Source organism: Pelodiscus sinensis, chromosome Z, assembly GCF_052426305.1.
Source record: "Pelodiscus sinensis isolate ZL-2025 chromosome Z, ASM5242630v1, whole genome shotgun sequence".
NCBI classification, from domain to species: Eukaryota; Metazoa; Chordata; order Testudines; family Trionychidae; genus Pelodiscus; species Pelodiscus sinensis.
The window spans coordinates 16,457,585-16,472,759 of record NC_143085.1 but is presented as its reverse complement, the minus strand read 5'-3'; the positions used below and the strand labels follow the sequence as shown (position 1 = coordinate 16,472,759).

The 15,175-nt window shown below is 45.4% G+C and overlaps 1 protein-coding gene and 1 pseudogene across 7 annotated transcripts in view; both read left to right on the top strand.

The window, feature by feature from the left end:
* Positions 1–15,175, top strand: part of ARVCF (ARVCF delta catenin family member) — a 603,575-nt gene that overhangs the window by 191,626 nt on the left and 396,774 nt on the right. The gene's annotated exons all lie outside the window — the stretch shown is intronic.
* LOC149520692 (18S ribosomal RNA) lies at positions 1,385–2,717 on the top strand (annotated as a pseudogene).

Here is a 15,175-nt window from a genome sequence, read left to right as displayed (position 1 = left end):
ACTCTCACATGGTTTGTCATTTCTGTTGCATATTCTCTTGTGTGCTCCTTAATAATATGGAGATATACCTGTCTTGGGATATGTCTACACTACCCTCCTAATTCGAACTAGGAGGGTAATGTAGGCATACCGCACTTGCAAATGAAGCCCGGGATTTGAATTTCCCAGGCTTCATTTGCATAAGCCGGGTGCCGCCATTTTTAAATTCTGGCTAGTTCGAACCCCGTACTGCGCGGCTACACGCGGCACGGAGTAGCTAGTTCGGATTAGGCTTCCTAATCCGAACTAGCTGTATTCCTCATTCCACGAGGAGTACAGCTAGTTCGGATTAGAAGCCTAATCTGAACTAGCTACTCCGTGCCGCGTGTAGCCGCGCGGCACAGGGTTCGAACTAGCCGGAATTTAAAAATGGCGGCGCCCGGCTTATGCAAATGAAGCCCGGGAAATTCAAATCCCGGGCTTCATTTGCAAGTGCGGTATATCTACATTACCCCACTAGTTCGAACTAGCGGGGTAGTGTAGACATACCCTTGTAGAACAGGTAGGGACCTTCAGAGGTCATTGAGTCCAGTCACCTGCCTTCACACCATCCCTGACAGATTTGCCCCAGATCCCTAAATGGCCCCCTCAAGGGCTGAATTCACAACCGTGGGTTTAGCAGGCCAATGCTCAGGCTAATGCTCAAACCACTGAGCTATCCCTCCCCCCACAAAGATCACACCTTTGTGGGAGTTGAATTGAAATACAACAATACAGGGGCTATGTCTACACTGGCAGCTTCTTGCGCAAGGAAGGCCGTTGTCGTTGCCTGCTTAAAAACTTACTTGCTGTCTACTCTGCACGCGCGTTCTTGCGCAAGTACATTTGCAGTATAGCGTTGTAAAACAGGGCTTCTTCCGGAAGAGTGATAGAAATGTAGCCGTGGTTTTTTTCCCCCCCTTTTCCTTTTCCTTTCAGAAGAGTTATTCCTCTCCCCACGAGGAATAAACCCTCTTGCCAAAGAGCTCTTCCACAAGAGGGCAGTGTAGACAAGCAACATGAATTTCTTGTGGAAGAAGCCCCTATGGTTAAAATGGCCGTCAGAGCTTTCTTGCGCAAGAGAGCATCCACACTGCCATGGATGCTCTTGCGCAAAAGCACATCTCTTGTGCAAAAGCACATGCCAGTGTAGACACGCTCTTGTAGAAGCCTTTTTGCACAAGAACTCTTCCGCAAAACAGTTCTTGTGCAAGAAGATGCCAGTGTAGATGTAGCCTTAGGGTATTTCTGTATAGTTGTTGTAGACTTCAGCCACAACTCACTTTTTGTTAATTCTCCAAAGAAAAGTGTTTAGTGCTAAACATTAGTGTTCTTTTATGAATGTACAAGTTATTACTGGCCGTTTTTGGTGTTTGATCCTGCCATGAGTTCAGGGGACTGGACTTAATGACCTCTTGATGTTCCTTCCAAGTTCCAGGATTCATCTATCTATCTATCTATCTATCTATCTATCTATCTATCTATCTATCTATCTATCTATCTATCTATCTATCTATCTATCTATCTATCTATCTATCTATCTATCTATCTATCTTCCTTCCTTCCTTCCTTCCTTCCTTCCTTCCTTCCTTCCTTCCTTCCTTCCTCCCTCTGCCCCAATAAAGCTCTTCCATGTTCTGTCCTACAGAGGGGCATCCTAAAATATTGCAGAAATCTGCCTGCAGAGGGTGCTTTCAATTCAGTGTGTATGACATGTCTACACAGTCCTTCCCCATGCCATATATTACTGCAGCTCTACAGCTAATGGAAACAACAAATGGTCTGGTAGCACTTTATAGACTAAAAAAACACGGTGGTACCATGAGTTTACATGGGCACAGCCCACTTCTTCAGAGGACCGTGGGCCAAAGCGAAAGCATTTGCCAAGAATGTTTTCATTAATCATGAACAAAAGTCAGAGGTTCGAAGACGATCAGATACCGTCGTAGTTCCAACCATAAACGATGCCGACTCGCGATCCGGCGGCGTTATTCCCATGACCCGCCGGGCAGCTTACAGGAAACCAAAGTCTTTGGGTTCCGGGGGGAGTATGATTGCAAAGCTGAAACTTAAAGGAATTGGCACAAGGGCACCACGAGGAATGGAGCCTATGGCTTAATTTGACTCAGCACGGGAAACCTTACCCAGTCTGGACACGGAAAGGATTGACAGATTGATAGCTCTTTCTCGATTCTGTGGGTGGTGGTGAATGGCTATTCTTAGTTGGTGGAGCGATTTGTCTGGTTAATTCTGATAACGAATGAGACTCCAACTTTTTAGAGGGACAAGTGGCGTTCAGCCACCCGAGATTGAGCAATAACAGGTCTGTGATGTCCTTAGATGTCCGGGGCTGCACGCGCGCTACACTGACTGGCTCAGCGTGTGTCTACCCTACGCCGACAGGTGCGGGTAACCCGTTGAACCCCATTCGTGATAGGGATCGGGGATTGCAATTATTCCCCATGAACGAGGAATTCCCAGTAAGTGCGGGTCATAAGCTCGCGTTGATTAAGTCCCTGCCCTTTGTACACACTGCCCGTCACTACTACCGATTGGATGGTTTAGTGAGGTCCTTGGATCGGCCCTGCCGGGGTCGGTCGCGGCCCTGGTGGAGTGCCAAGAAGACGGTTGAACTTGACTATCTAGCGGAAGTAAGTCGTAACAAGGTTTCCATAGGTGAACCTGCGGAAGGATCATTAACAGGGTTGCACATGGCCGGCTCGGGCCCCCAACGGCGGCGCAACCACTCCACCCCCCTCAGAGGGAGCACCGATGCCTCGGACGTCTCCTGTGCGCAGGATGGGAACCCAGCGGTGGGCTCCCAGGCATGGGAAGGGCTGGGCACCCTCTGCCCCCTCCACGCTCTACTCTGTCCAGCACCCCAGGCGGCCGGGGTCAGGCGGGGCGAGGCCAACAGACAGGAGGCTGGGGTCTCTGCCTATGCTGCTGGTCTGCTGCCGGGCCGCCCGGGTGCCTCCCCCCACCTTTCGCAGGCTCAGGTTCAAGAACCCTGTCCTCGGCTACCCCCTGAAGCAGCTAATGAAACATAAGTCATTAGCTCACAGGAAGGCCTGGAATTTCCCAAGAAATTCCTTGAGATAAAGACTCTAAGACAACTAAATGGGCTATTGTCAAGGGTTGACATACCCAAAAGCTTCTGGATCAGTCACGTTAAATGACTAGTGGTGGTCACCACAAAAATAAATTTAAGATGGATTGAAAGAGCTTTTATTTGTCATATTCCAGTGTTTTCTGTGCTCTTTGCAGATCTAGTTTCATTTGTGTTCTGTAAGATTAATCGTTTCTCAGGTACACTAATATTAATAAGTAATCCTTCATTCATGGTTATATGGAACAGCTGAAGTTGGAGAGAGCTCTCTGCAATGACAGCTGTGCATAAAACAGCTATCCTACCAAACTGTAAGAGATAAAATAATAATCCACACAGTCAGATGTTCTGAAGCTACAGAGAAAGACAACAGGATTTGAATACAGTTGATTCACCTATTAGAGGAACCTGAATATAAATAGCAGATTCAGAAAACCAACCAACTGGTATGTCAATTAAATCTTTGTAGTAAATGAATAATTTAGCTTTAGGCTTTTGATGCTGTTTCTATAGCAGTAGTTTATTCATCAGTAGACAATTCCGATAATTAAATAATATGTGGTACTTTAGTCTTCAAGCACTGTGAAACATTCATGCAGCAGCTCTTGCAAAATAAGTAAATATTCTATTATCCCCATTTTAGAGACAGAGGAAAAGAGACTTGCTCAAGACCACCGAGCAAGCCTTGGTTTATAGCTAGGACTGGCTCCCAACCTATGCTCAGACCACTAGGTAACACTGCCTCTCCCGAACCTCTTAGAAAATGTGACTATTTACCATAGGAATAGGGATGCAATAATGTAGTCGATTAACAAAAATCAAAAGCTTATCGTTGAATGCTCTATTTCCCTCTCCCCCCAGTCGGCCAGTAAATTTTTTAGCAGGCTAGCCAGCAGCCTGGCTCAGTCCGGACTTATGCCAGCCCCCCCGCCCAACAGCAGCTCTGCATTTCAAGTGTTTTAGGAGTCAGGCATGCATGCAGCACAGCTAAGTTCTGGCTCAACCTGGGTCTGGGAGCTCAGCTCTTCCCCCAGTAGGTGCTATGGCCACACTGGGCTGTATCAGAGGCAGCAGCACGGGGCAACAGGCAGATGGTCTGCAAGGGGAGCTGTTTTTTTAACTGGCTCCCCTCACAGACGAGCTCCCTCCTGGCACCCCACGCTGCTGCTTCTGATACAGAGGCTGCAGTGGGATTTGGCAGTGGGCTCCTTGGGAGTGGGGCTGGACCTCTGGGGACTATTGAATATTCAAGTAACTAATAAGAATTCATGATATGTAACATCCCTACATAGGAAGTGGTGCTTTATTTTATGTTTTTTTATTTTGGTCAGCTTACTTTAAAGAAATGGGCATGGAGGCTTGAAATTTTGATTACTTTTAGTAGACAACCCTGGAAAACATTATGTTTATTTGCAGTAGAAGCTTGGAGTCCCAGGTATGGGCAGAACTACACTTACGCTTTTGGAAAGAGATACGGATAGCGCAGGGGTGGGCAAAAGCCTCTCAGTGGACCTAGCACGTTGCCTTTCCCACCCCTCTCCCACTCCAGCTGCTTCTATTTAAAGGGCTCGTGCCTTCCCCGCATCTGTCCAGCATTGGCTGTGGGGAACACAAGGGCCCTTTAAATAGAAACAGCTGGAAGGGATCGCACTTCTCTAGCAACATGCTAGAGAGGAGAGGGAGCTGCAAGCCCTTTCAGCTGTTCCTATTTAAAGGGCTCTCCTGTTCCCTGTGGCTGCTAAGCAACGCTGCCTGGCAGGCTCAGGACAGGCATCAGTCCTTTAAATAGAAGCACTTAGAAGGGCTTGCAGCTCCTTGCTTATGTTTAAAGGGCTCGCATGTTGGGTAGCTGCATAGAAACTGGATTGTCATTTGTGGGTAATTGAAGGAAGCAATTGTCTTGCTCTGTCCAGCACTGGTGAGGCCTGAGGGGGCGTATTGTGTCCAATTCTGGGCACCACACTTGAGGAAAAATTTAGATACATTGGAGAATCCAGAGGAAAGCAACAACATTTACAAAAGGTTTAGAACCCTGACCTTTGAGGAAAGGTTAAAAACCTAGACATGCTCATTCTTGAGAAAAGAAGACTGAGGAAGGACCGATAACTGTCTTCAGATATGTTTAGCACTTATAAAAAGGATGATTATCAGCTGGTCTCCATGTACACTGGTGGTAGAACAAGAAGTATTGAGCTTAAGTTGCAGCAAGGGAGACTGAAGTCAGATATTAGGAAATCCTTTCTAGCTATGAGGGTGGTATTTAAGGCTTTGGAACAAGCTTCAAAGAGAGGTTGTGGAATTCCCATCACTAGAGGTTTTTAAGAATTGGCTGAACACATACATGGCAGAGGTAGTCTATGTTGACTTGGTCTTGCCTCAGTGAAGAAAATTGGACTGGGTGATTTATTGAGGTCCTTTCCAGCCTTACATTTCTGTGATCCACTATGATTCCATGATTCAAAGGAATTTGGGAATATTAATGGGAGCTAGTAGCTCCGCATGGGCCTGTAAGTAGCTGGCCTATAAGGCTGTAAGCAGCCTCTCCTTTCCCACCTGCCTCCGTTTAATCAGTTAACTGGTTAAAGTTAGCATTTAATCAGTTAAGAGATTTTACATCCCTAGCAGAATTACAGCAGGGTTGGATTTATTCTAGGCCATGCAGTTTTAAAATATAATCATGTGGGTACTTCACCACATCCACAAACATTGAGCCTAATGCAGCAGCCTGTATTGACATGAACAGTTCTGCTGATTCTAATGGAATTAGCTGGATGAGTAAGGGTTGCAGGATTACATCCCACATTTTGTCATGATTTGAAGACATATTTGTTTATTCATGTGGTTCATTTTTGTAATCAATATCGACAGAATTTCTTTTTTATTTTTAGCACCTTTCCATTACAAAGGGTTGTGCATCACTCTAGAGAATGAGCATCCCAGCTAGAAGCTATAGACCTGGACAACATATTCACCATTAAATTTTTCTTAGCGAAGCTCAAGAGAGAATAATAAAGGAATATGAATGTCCAAGGGCCAAATATGGTGCATGAGATTTTATAAATGCATGTACTAAATGAATGTGTGTGACTAACATTTAAAATGGTATCTTATTGTTCACATGGCTTTTGCAAAAGAGGAAAAGTTTAGCAAAATGCTCTCTTTCTCCCTCTGACTTTTAAAGTTTGCTTATGCTGAGAAGAGATTATAAACAGGCACATGCTTACCCATCAGAGGAGCTTCTATGCCTACTAACCTGCAGAACCAACACAGCTATGGTGGAAACAGGAGCTAGAGTCTACAGTTATGCCTGGTGAATTTTTGTTACTGATGGGTATTACAAATCAAAGACCACACGGTCTAAAATCCCAAGATTAATTTCTAGGGTTCAAATTAGAACATCAGTTTATTTGTAAAATGAACAAATTTAATCTGGAATCACTGCAGTCTTGTTTAGATAATTGGAAAAAAGCACCTGTTTCACTAGCTTGGTTTGATTTATCTTAACACCACTGAAAACTCCTCTTAACACCATTGTACAACATTTAACATCTTTAGCTTGATTTTCAGTGGTTAAGTTATATCCTAGACATTGATGTTAAGTGAGGTTTTAGTTGGGTTAAGCTAGTTAAGTTGAGTTAACTCTATTTAAAATAAACACATTCCATATTTTTCTATTTTAGACAAATGCAGACAGAACCTCTTGGTGGCATATCTAGAATCCCTTTTTCAAAACAGAACTGTAAGGTTCTGTCTTTGAATGCAAATCATAAAATGATTGTATGGCCTAAGGCATGTTGCATTTCCCTGTTCTCCTTCTCCTTCTGATGCTATAATTGAAAGGGGGAAGTAGTGACCTTTTTTTTCCTCCTCTGCCATTCGTTTTTAGGTACACATATGACATGAAAATACTGTGTAATTGTTTCCTGCTGCCATTATGTCAATCAGATTTTTTGTCTGTATGGTTGACACCATTAAAAATTTAACTTTACTCATGTTAATTTGAAATACCTTGATTATTTCCTGTTCTAAGTAGAAAGAAATACTGTGGTATCTGTGAGACTGTTTTTGACTTCTTAGTTGCAAACATGATCCATGTTACACACAATATCTGACTTCCTTATGTAATTCAAAATAGTGTGCTATTTTTCACTAACCATACATACACTGTGTGGTAATTCCATGGTAACTTGAATTATGGATTCGGCATTCCCTCCAGAGATTAGTGAAATTGTGTGGTCTCCACGTTACACTTTTAGATACAGTAGAGCAAGAAACTATCTGATACTGTACTGGATAATGTTATATTGAGTTATGTTGTTATGTTCCATTGTTCCAATAAACAAGATGTTTATGGCATGCCTCCCACAGCTCTCCAGTTCGTATTGTTTCTGCAGCCTGATTTATTTGTTTATAGACAAGAAATATAATCTTATTTCAGAACAGAATCCAATTATTTGAGAATTGTATAAAATAACATATGAATTAGGGATTATAGTTGAATTTCAAGATATTCAGATATGGGGAGCCTTGATTCTTATTCAGTCTTTAAATTGCACATGATAGCAATATCACTGTAAACTGAAATACACCAGTTAGTGTGTATATATATGCACATATGTTTATCTGATATGGTTACTCCAAAATTATATTGTTTATAACCATTTTATTCAGATTCACTTTCTGATCGTTCAGGCAATGCATGCTGCAAAATTGGCTACCACTTAAAATTGTCTCCATTCATGCACATAGTAAATTGTGCATGAGTGAGAAATCACAATTGCATGGGCTGATCTGTGCCATTAATCAGGAGTTCGAATTTTAATGCAAATTTTGCAGATATCCTTGTATCTGTATTTATCAGTTCCTTTGACATTTTCCCCATGTTTAATAATACTTAGTGCCAAAATGGAGTTTTTTATTAATAAATCTCAAGTGTCCAAAAAGAAGGAAAATAGTTCTCATTTTACATGTGGAATAATTTGCCCATGTCACATAGCAGATCAGAACAGATCCTATATCCTTTGGCCTGCAGCCAGCAGGCCCACTGATGACAGGATAGGGGAGGAGACAAAAGCAGCAGTTATCACATGGCCCTTTAAATCTGAGGCCTGGGGTGCAGCGCAGTATCACAAAGGGCTAGCTGCCTCATCCCTTTTTCTCTGGCCCCACCGCTTCCAAGAACACAGAACCAGGCTGCCTCACTTCACCTACGGCCCATGCAGGATGTTGGTTCCTCTGCCTGTAGCCCAATACTCTATCATCTACTGAACTATATGACCTCCATTATGTTTATAGTCCCTGCCTTAGGAATCCTCTGCATATCAATATGCATTTTCATTACAAAACTTAGGCTACGTCTACACTGTAGCCTTCTTCTGGAAAAGCTTATGCAACTGAAGCACGGAGAGGAATATTGCCGCTCTTCATTTGCATAATTAATTAGCAGACACTTTTGCACAAGAGGCTTTTGCCTCATTTTTTCAGGAAGAACGGCTCTAGCGCAAGGGGGGGGGTTGTGCAAAAAGGAGCCATCTACACAACTCCTTTGTGCACAAAAGCCTCTAGTGCAAAAGTGTCTTCTAATTAATTATGCAAATGAAGTGTGGCGATATTCCTCTTCACGCTTTATTTGCATAAGCTTTTCCAGAAGAAGGCTACAGTGTAGATCTAGCCTTAGGGATCATACTATTAATTGAGACACAATGTGATGCAGGGTTGCAACATGGAAGTGAAGATGATAAAATCATTTTAGTTCCAGCTTTTCTATAGCTATGACCTTGAGGTGCGTCATCTAACCTTTCTCTGTGTCTGCTTCCGTTATAAAATGTGGGTGATAGGTTTTACCTTTGTAAAATATATTGAGATATTTGGATGGAAAATTCTGTGAATGCAAAATGTTTTATTATATATATAATTTTAATTTTCATGTGTGAAGTTCTCCCTCATAGATAGAATGATAAATATCCTTCCACATTGGAGTGTGCCTTATGTGCCATATTGCATGATATTGTGAGTTAAGTATTTTAAACTTGCCTTGTAGCATCTGCTTCTCTGATAACAACCTAAGTGGTGGGGCCGGGAGGGGGAGAGGACTTTAGCAAAGAATTCAGTGAGTTAATTATCCTCTTGAGTTGTCAGTTTGGAAAGCTAGAAAAATGCCAGTTGTCTTTACAAGATATGTTTGCTTTTTTGCCCAGGAGAGAAATGACTGATGATAGACTTATGAAGTGGTGACATACATTATTTTTATCCTACATTTGTATTTCACATTTTCAATTAAATAAAAGTAGAATTGTAAGTGCTCTAAACCATTGTGCTGAAGTCTGCTCTACAAAAACATTTTCTCTGCTCTTGTAATCACTTGCATTTTGTTGGGGGCAGGAGACTCAGGCATTTAATAACTAATGCTACAGGTTGGACCTTCCGGTCAGGCACCCTTGGGACTTGACTGGTCCTGAAGGAGAAAGTTTCCTGGACCAAGGGAGGTCAATTCTGCCCCGCTGCTGATGGACTCTGGGCTCTCTCAGGGTCTGTTAGCAGGCCTGGACCAGCTCCCCCTCTGTCTGCCAGGCTCACCTTGCTCCCAGGAAGCTGTCCTTCTAGCTCTGAGGCCAGACCTGGGGTCAGTGGGGTTCTGCTGCCCCGGACCACAGATATTGGCCAGAGAGTTCTGGACCAAAGTGGTTCAACCGGTACTCTAATTGCAGGCCCATCTGCGGGAATTTTGGTGAGGGGATGCTTTTTTTGTAAATGAGGACCGCAATATTTTTTAATATAAAGGAGTTCAAAATAGTCATGCCAATGAGTGTACATAAGAAAGGTTAATGAAAAATTTGATTGGAAATAGCGATTGGTAAAGTGATTTTTTTAAAACATACTAAAAATTTATACAGCAATAAAGTTTTATAGAAATTACCTTCTAGGATCATGGCAGGCAGCGTGGCTGCCATGCCCACCCCCTCAGCCACCTTTGCCTGCTTGGTGAGGCCAGTGCCAGGACAGTGTGGGCTGGGCTTCCAGCCAGTGGCCAGGCCTGGGCCGCTCCTTCCAGGTGGAGGTGCCTGCCCAGGAGCGGCGCTAGATGAGCTGCTGGCAACTGGTGCCCTAGGCGAAACTCACGATCAGCGCCCCCTCCTCCAAAGCCCTCAGTGGCCATTTATCTTGGCACCCTAGGCGACCACCTAGTTCGCCTGTATTGACAGACTGCCACTGTGCCTGCCCACCCACCCATTCCTCCCTGCCACCAGCCCCGCCCAGCCATCCCTTCAAAACACAGGGCTCTCCCATCCCCCTAACATAGTGGTTCTCAAACTTTTAGACCATGGCTCACCTCAGTGCGAACCTTTCCGTGGACCACCAGTTGCTAATGGAAACCTGCCATTAATTACATGATTATGTAGGGCTGGGGGATCTTTTTGGGGCCACTGACCCACAGAAAAATCAGTTGGGGAACACACAAGTAAGAATTAAAAAAATCCTCCAAAAACCCCCAACCTTCACTGATGTAGCCCCCAGCTGAGACACTTACTCCTCTGGTGCTCCAGCCCAACCAGGGGAAAGGGAGGGACAGGGAGGATTGAGGTTCAGGGCTTCCCCTAGGCCAGACTTATTCTTCTGGGGTTCTAGGGTTAGTGAGTTTTATGGACCCGCCGGGCTCTGGATTTTGGACAGATATGGGGGGGTTCAGTGTGCGGGACAGGGCTGCCAGCGAGAAGTAAGGGTGTGAGGTCTGGATGGGAGAAAGGGTGTAGGAGCAGTCTGGGTGTAGGGTGCCTGGCCAGGGGAAGGGGACAAGAGCAAGGGAAAGTGCAGTATGTGACCAGGAGGTAGGGTGCAGGAGCAATGATAGGTTCAGAAGCAGGCTGGGGGTAAGGTATCTGGCCAGGGGAGAGGGAGCAAGAGCAAGGGAGGGTGCAGTGTGTGGCCAGGAAGGAGGGTGCAGAAGCAAGAGAGGGCTCAGGAGCAGGCTCTTTTGCAAAAAGGTGTGTGTGGAGTGGGAAGAGGGAGTACTTTCAGAAGAAGAGGGAAAGAGGAAAAAGCACAGGTGCCCTGGTGGTCATTCCATCTAGTGCAGTCATAGCTTACATGTGAGAAAGTGTTCAGTCAGTCTGGACAATCTCTTTTGAAAAAGCAGATCACTTTTTCGGTGCACTTTTGCAGTGTGGATGCTCTCTTTCGGAATAAGTTTTTTCTGAAGATCTCTTCTGAAAAAAGCTTCTTTCAAAAGAAGCTTGTAGTCTAGACATAGCCTAATAGGGCTACCCTTCTGACATAGTACATTCAGAAACTGACAAGATATACCTACGGTTGGCAAATGTGGGTTAAGTGTCTTCATGACCATGTAAATGGCTCTTTCACAGGTTTGATGTTCTGCTAATAGCTCTGGCAGGCTTTTTTACTTTTAAGTTCCTCTCCAGAGGAAGCAGAGGACACAGAACAGGGATAGGAAGAGCAGATGGATTTTAAGACCCAGTGGTACTTCAAATTTTTGGGTGCAGAATGCAGCTGCCTATTCTGTGTATGAATAAGGATGGCTCTTGGTGGGGTGCCGGTACATATTCTTAGCCAAAGCCATGAGGTACGAGCACTTAGCCTAGGTCTGGCCCCATCAATAGCCACCAAGAGCTGAAACCTAAAGAAGACATGTAGGACTGGTAAAATCATATAATCCATGATTTCTGTGACTAAATTGTATCCTTACTTTAAGTATGATGTGGATACCAGCTGTAAGGGAATTTGTGTCATAGTTCTCAATTACAGAAAATATAGTGGAAATCCTCATACATGCTCAAAAGACACTACCAAAACTCACAGAATTTTATCCAAATTTTGTTGAATCATCACATCTTTTTATTTATAGAGCCATCTGATAACAACTTGTTTTCAAGGGAGAAAGTCTTTGGCTTGTTTTCCTCATTTCTTCTAGGCACAGTGGAAAGTCCATTTTCCCTCCCATTGGTCCTATGGAGAAGGATGAGAATTGAGGATGAGAGATTATAGCAGTTTACTTTATTCTTATGATGGGTAAATATCAGTACTGTGGTCTTATGTGGGCAGACCAATAAACTGCAGCCTTGCAAAATTCTGTGAGTCCACTTGCTTAAGGTGGTTTAGATTTTTTTTTTGACAGGCAAGTAAAATATCATTAGTTTTTGCATTACCATCAGTCATCATGGGAAAGTGCAGCAGAGGTATAGATTTTGTGCCTCGGGTGGTAAAGTTTCATGTCAGTTTTGCAGGACTGTTATGTCCTCATAGTATACATTTTATTTTCTATATTTTAAACTTGTAAAGGGCCTGGAGCCTGTGACATCATCTTGGCTGTACATCAAAATTAATATTCATTATTTCACTGTTTTCAAAGCTATTTGTGTGAGGATATTTTCCTCATTTTAATCAGCTTTTTTCTGTATGGTTTGAGATTCCAGTCCAATGTCTCTGGACTCATCATTCCTTCATGGCAGATCACTTGTGACGTCACAAAAAACCCGACAGTAACAGGGAGGCAGAGTAAAAAAGAACTTGAACCTGCACATTAATAGTTTGATGGGGTCTTCTAATGATGAAGTTGCTAGAGATATTGTAAACCTGGTTGCACAGTTCCACCATGGTTGTGAAACTATACACTATTACTTTATAATTGCTTAGCTGTTTAGGGTAAATAGGTGTTCATTCAGCTTAGAAGAACAGATGTGCAGCCATATACTGTATCTTAAATCTGAAGGTTATAAATACTTAAGATGCAAATCAGATCTATGCAGCAGAATTATTGCTTCCATACTTTCGACAGTTAGACCTATTCATCACTTTTATTGCACTTGAGGCTTATTAAAAGGACAATGTCAGTGCTGCCAGAACTAAAATTAGATCTGTCACTTCTGTTTCTAGTTTGTGGGCACTCATGTCGCACTGCCATCCACTCTACCTGCTGCATTCTTGTGAGTAAGGAGTGGGTTTGAAATGTGATGAGCAGTGCTCTTGAACAGCCAGGCTCTTGTAAGTCTCAATAGTCTGCTTACCTCTGAGATCAGAGCAGACAGATCTATGGTGCAGAATGATGTGCCCACAATTTCAAACAAATCCCATGCCTTGTTTGTTATTTCTATCTGTGTTTTAAATTTTCATTTTATTAGCGCAACAAAAAGAAAAAGTTATTAGCATGTGTTCATCATAGAAAATATTGAACCAGCAGGTTCATTAATTTAAGTAATTAAGTAAATTACCTCAATATGGATGAATATATACAATCTTCAAGCAGTGCTAATGTGCATTTGATCAGACAATCTTTAGCTCCATGAATATTAATCCTGCAAGCATCATGACCAGAGTCAGGGACTATGGTGACAAATATGGTATAAATGCTTAGATGAAATATAGGCAGTCCCAGACTTACGCGGATCCGACTTATGTCGGATCCGCACTTACGAACGGGGCTCTCGCCCCAGAGCTCACGGGCGGCGGGTCGCCACCCATGTCCTCCGGGGCGAGAAAAGCTTCTCCCGGTCTCCCTGGTCTGCTGGGGGGGTCCAGCAAAGCCGCTGGACCCCCCCCCAGCAGACCAGGGACACCCGAGCAAAGCCGTGCAGGCGGCGGGAGTCCTGCTGCCTGGGCGGCTTTGCTTGTTTGCCCCGGAGCAAAGCCGCCCAGGCGGCAGCTTTGCTCGGGTGTTCCTGGTCTGCTGGGGGGGTCCAGTGGCTTTGCTGGACCCCCAGCAGACCAGGGGGACAGGAGCAAAGCCGCCCAGGCGGCGGGAGTCCCGCTGCCTAGGCGGCTTTGCTCCGGGGCAAACGAGCCTGCAGGGAGACAGGGAGCAAAGCCTTGGAGCATACCCGCAGTGGGACAGCCCAGGTGCGCTTGGGCTGTCCCGCTGCGGGCGTGCTCCGCGGCTTTGCTCCTGTCCCCCTGGTCTGCTGGGGGGGGGGTGCAGCTAGTGCCCCCCCCAGCAGACCAGGCTTTTCTTGCCTACCCCTGGGGTAGAGTAGCTGGGGGCTGCCGGGTTGGTCCCGCAGCGCCACTCTGGACCAACCCGGCAGCACCCCAGCTGCTCTGCCCCAGGCGTCCTGATTCAGCCGCTGCTGGTCAGTTTCAGCAGCGGCTGAATCAGGACGCCTGGGGCAGAGCAGCTGGGGTGCTGCTGGGTTGCTCCAGTAGCGCCGAGGAGCCGCGCTACTGGACCAACCCAGCAGCACCCCAGCTGCTCTGCCCCAGGCGTCCCCAAGTCAGCCGCTGCTGAAACTAACCAGCGGCTGACTACAGGAAGCCCGAGGCAGAGTTGCTCTGCCCCAGGCTTCCTGGAATCAGCCGCTGATCAGTTTCAGCAGCAGCTGACTTGGGGACGCTTGGGGTTCTTAAGTTGAATATGTATGTAAGTCAGAACTGGTGTCCAGATTCAGCCGCGGTTGAAACTGATCAGTTTCAGCAGCGGCTGACGCCAGTTCCGACTTACATACAAATTCAACTTAAGAACAAACCTACAGTCCCTATCTTGTACGTAACCCGGGGACTGCCTGTAGTTAAGACAGACAGCTGGCAGGGACCGTTGCCATCTCTGTATGTGTGCATTAAAATGTGTACTGTTTCCTGACCCTAGGTCAAGAGTGGACAAAAGGGCCTCCGTGGACCAAATCTGGCCCGCCAAGTGGGTTGATCTGGCCCATGGAAGCCCTGCCACGCTCCTGCCCCCAGGCTAATTAGAGCCTGGGGATGGGGAGAAGCACACAAAGTTTCCTCTGCCCTGCCAGGAGTATGTGGCACTTTCAAGTGCCCCACGCTTCTGGCAGGGTGGAAGGAGACTTCATGCGCTTCCCTGCCCCCAAGCCTTGATTGGCTTGGGGGTGGAGGGAGCACACAAAGTTTCCTCCACCCTACCCCCTACCCTGCACAGGGTGGGAGGAGGCTTTGCACGCTCCCTCACCCCCAGGACAATTAAGGCTTCGGGGTGGGAGGAGCGCGCAATGTTTCCTCCGCCCTGGACCCACCCTGCAAGGAGTGCGTGGCACTTAGAAGCGCTGTGTGCTCCTGGCAGGGTGGGAGGAAGTTTTGCGTGCT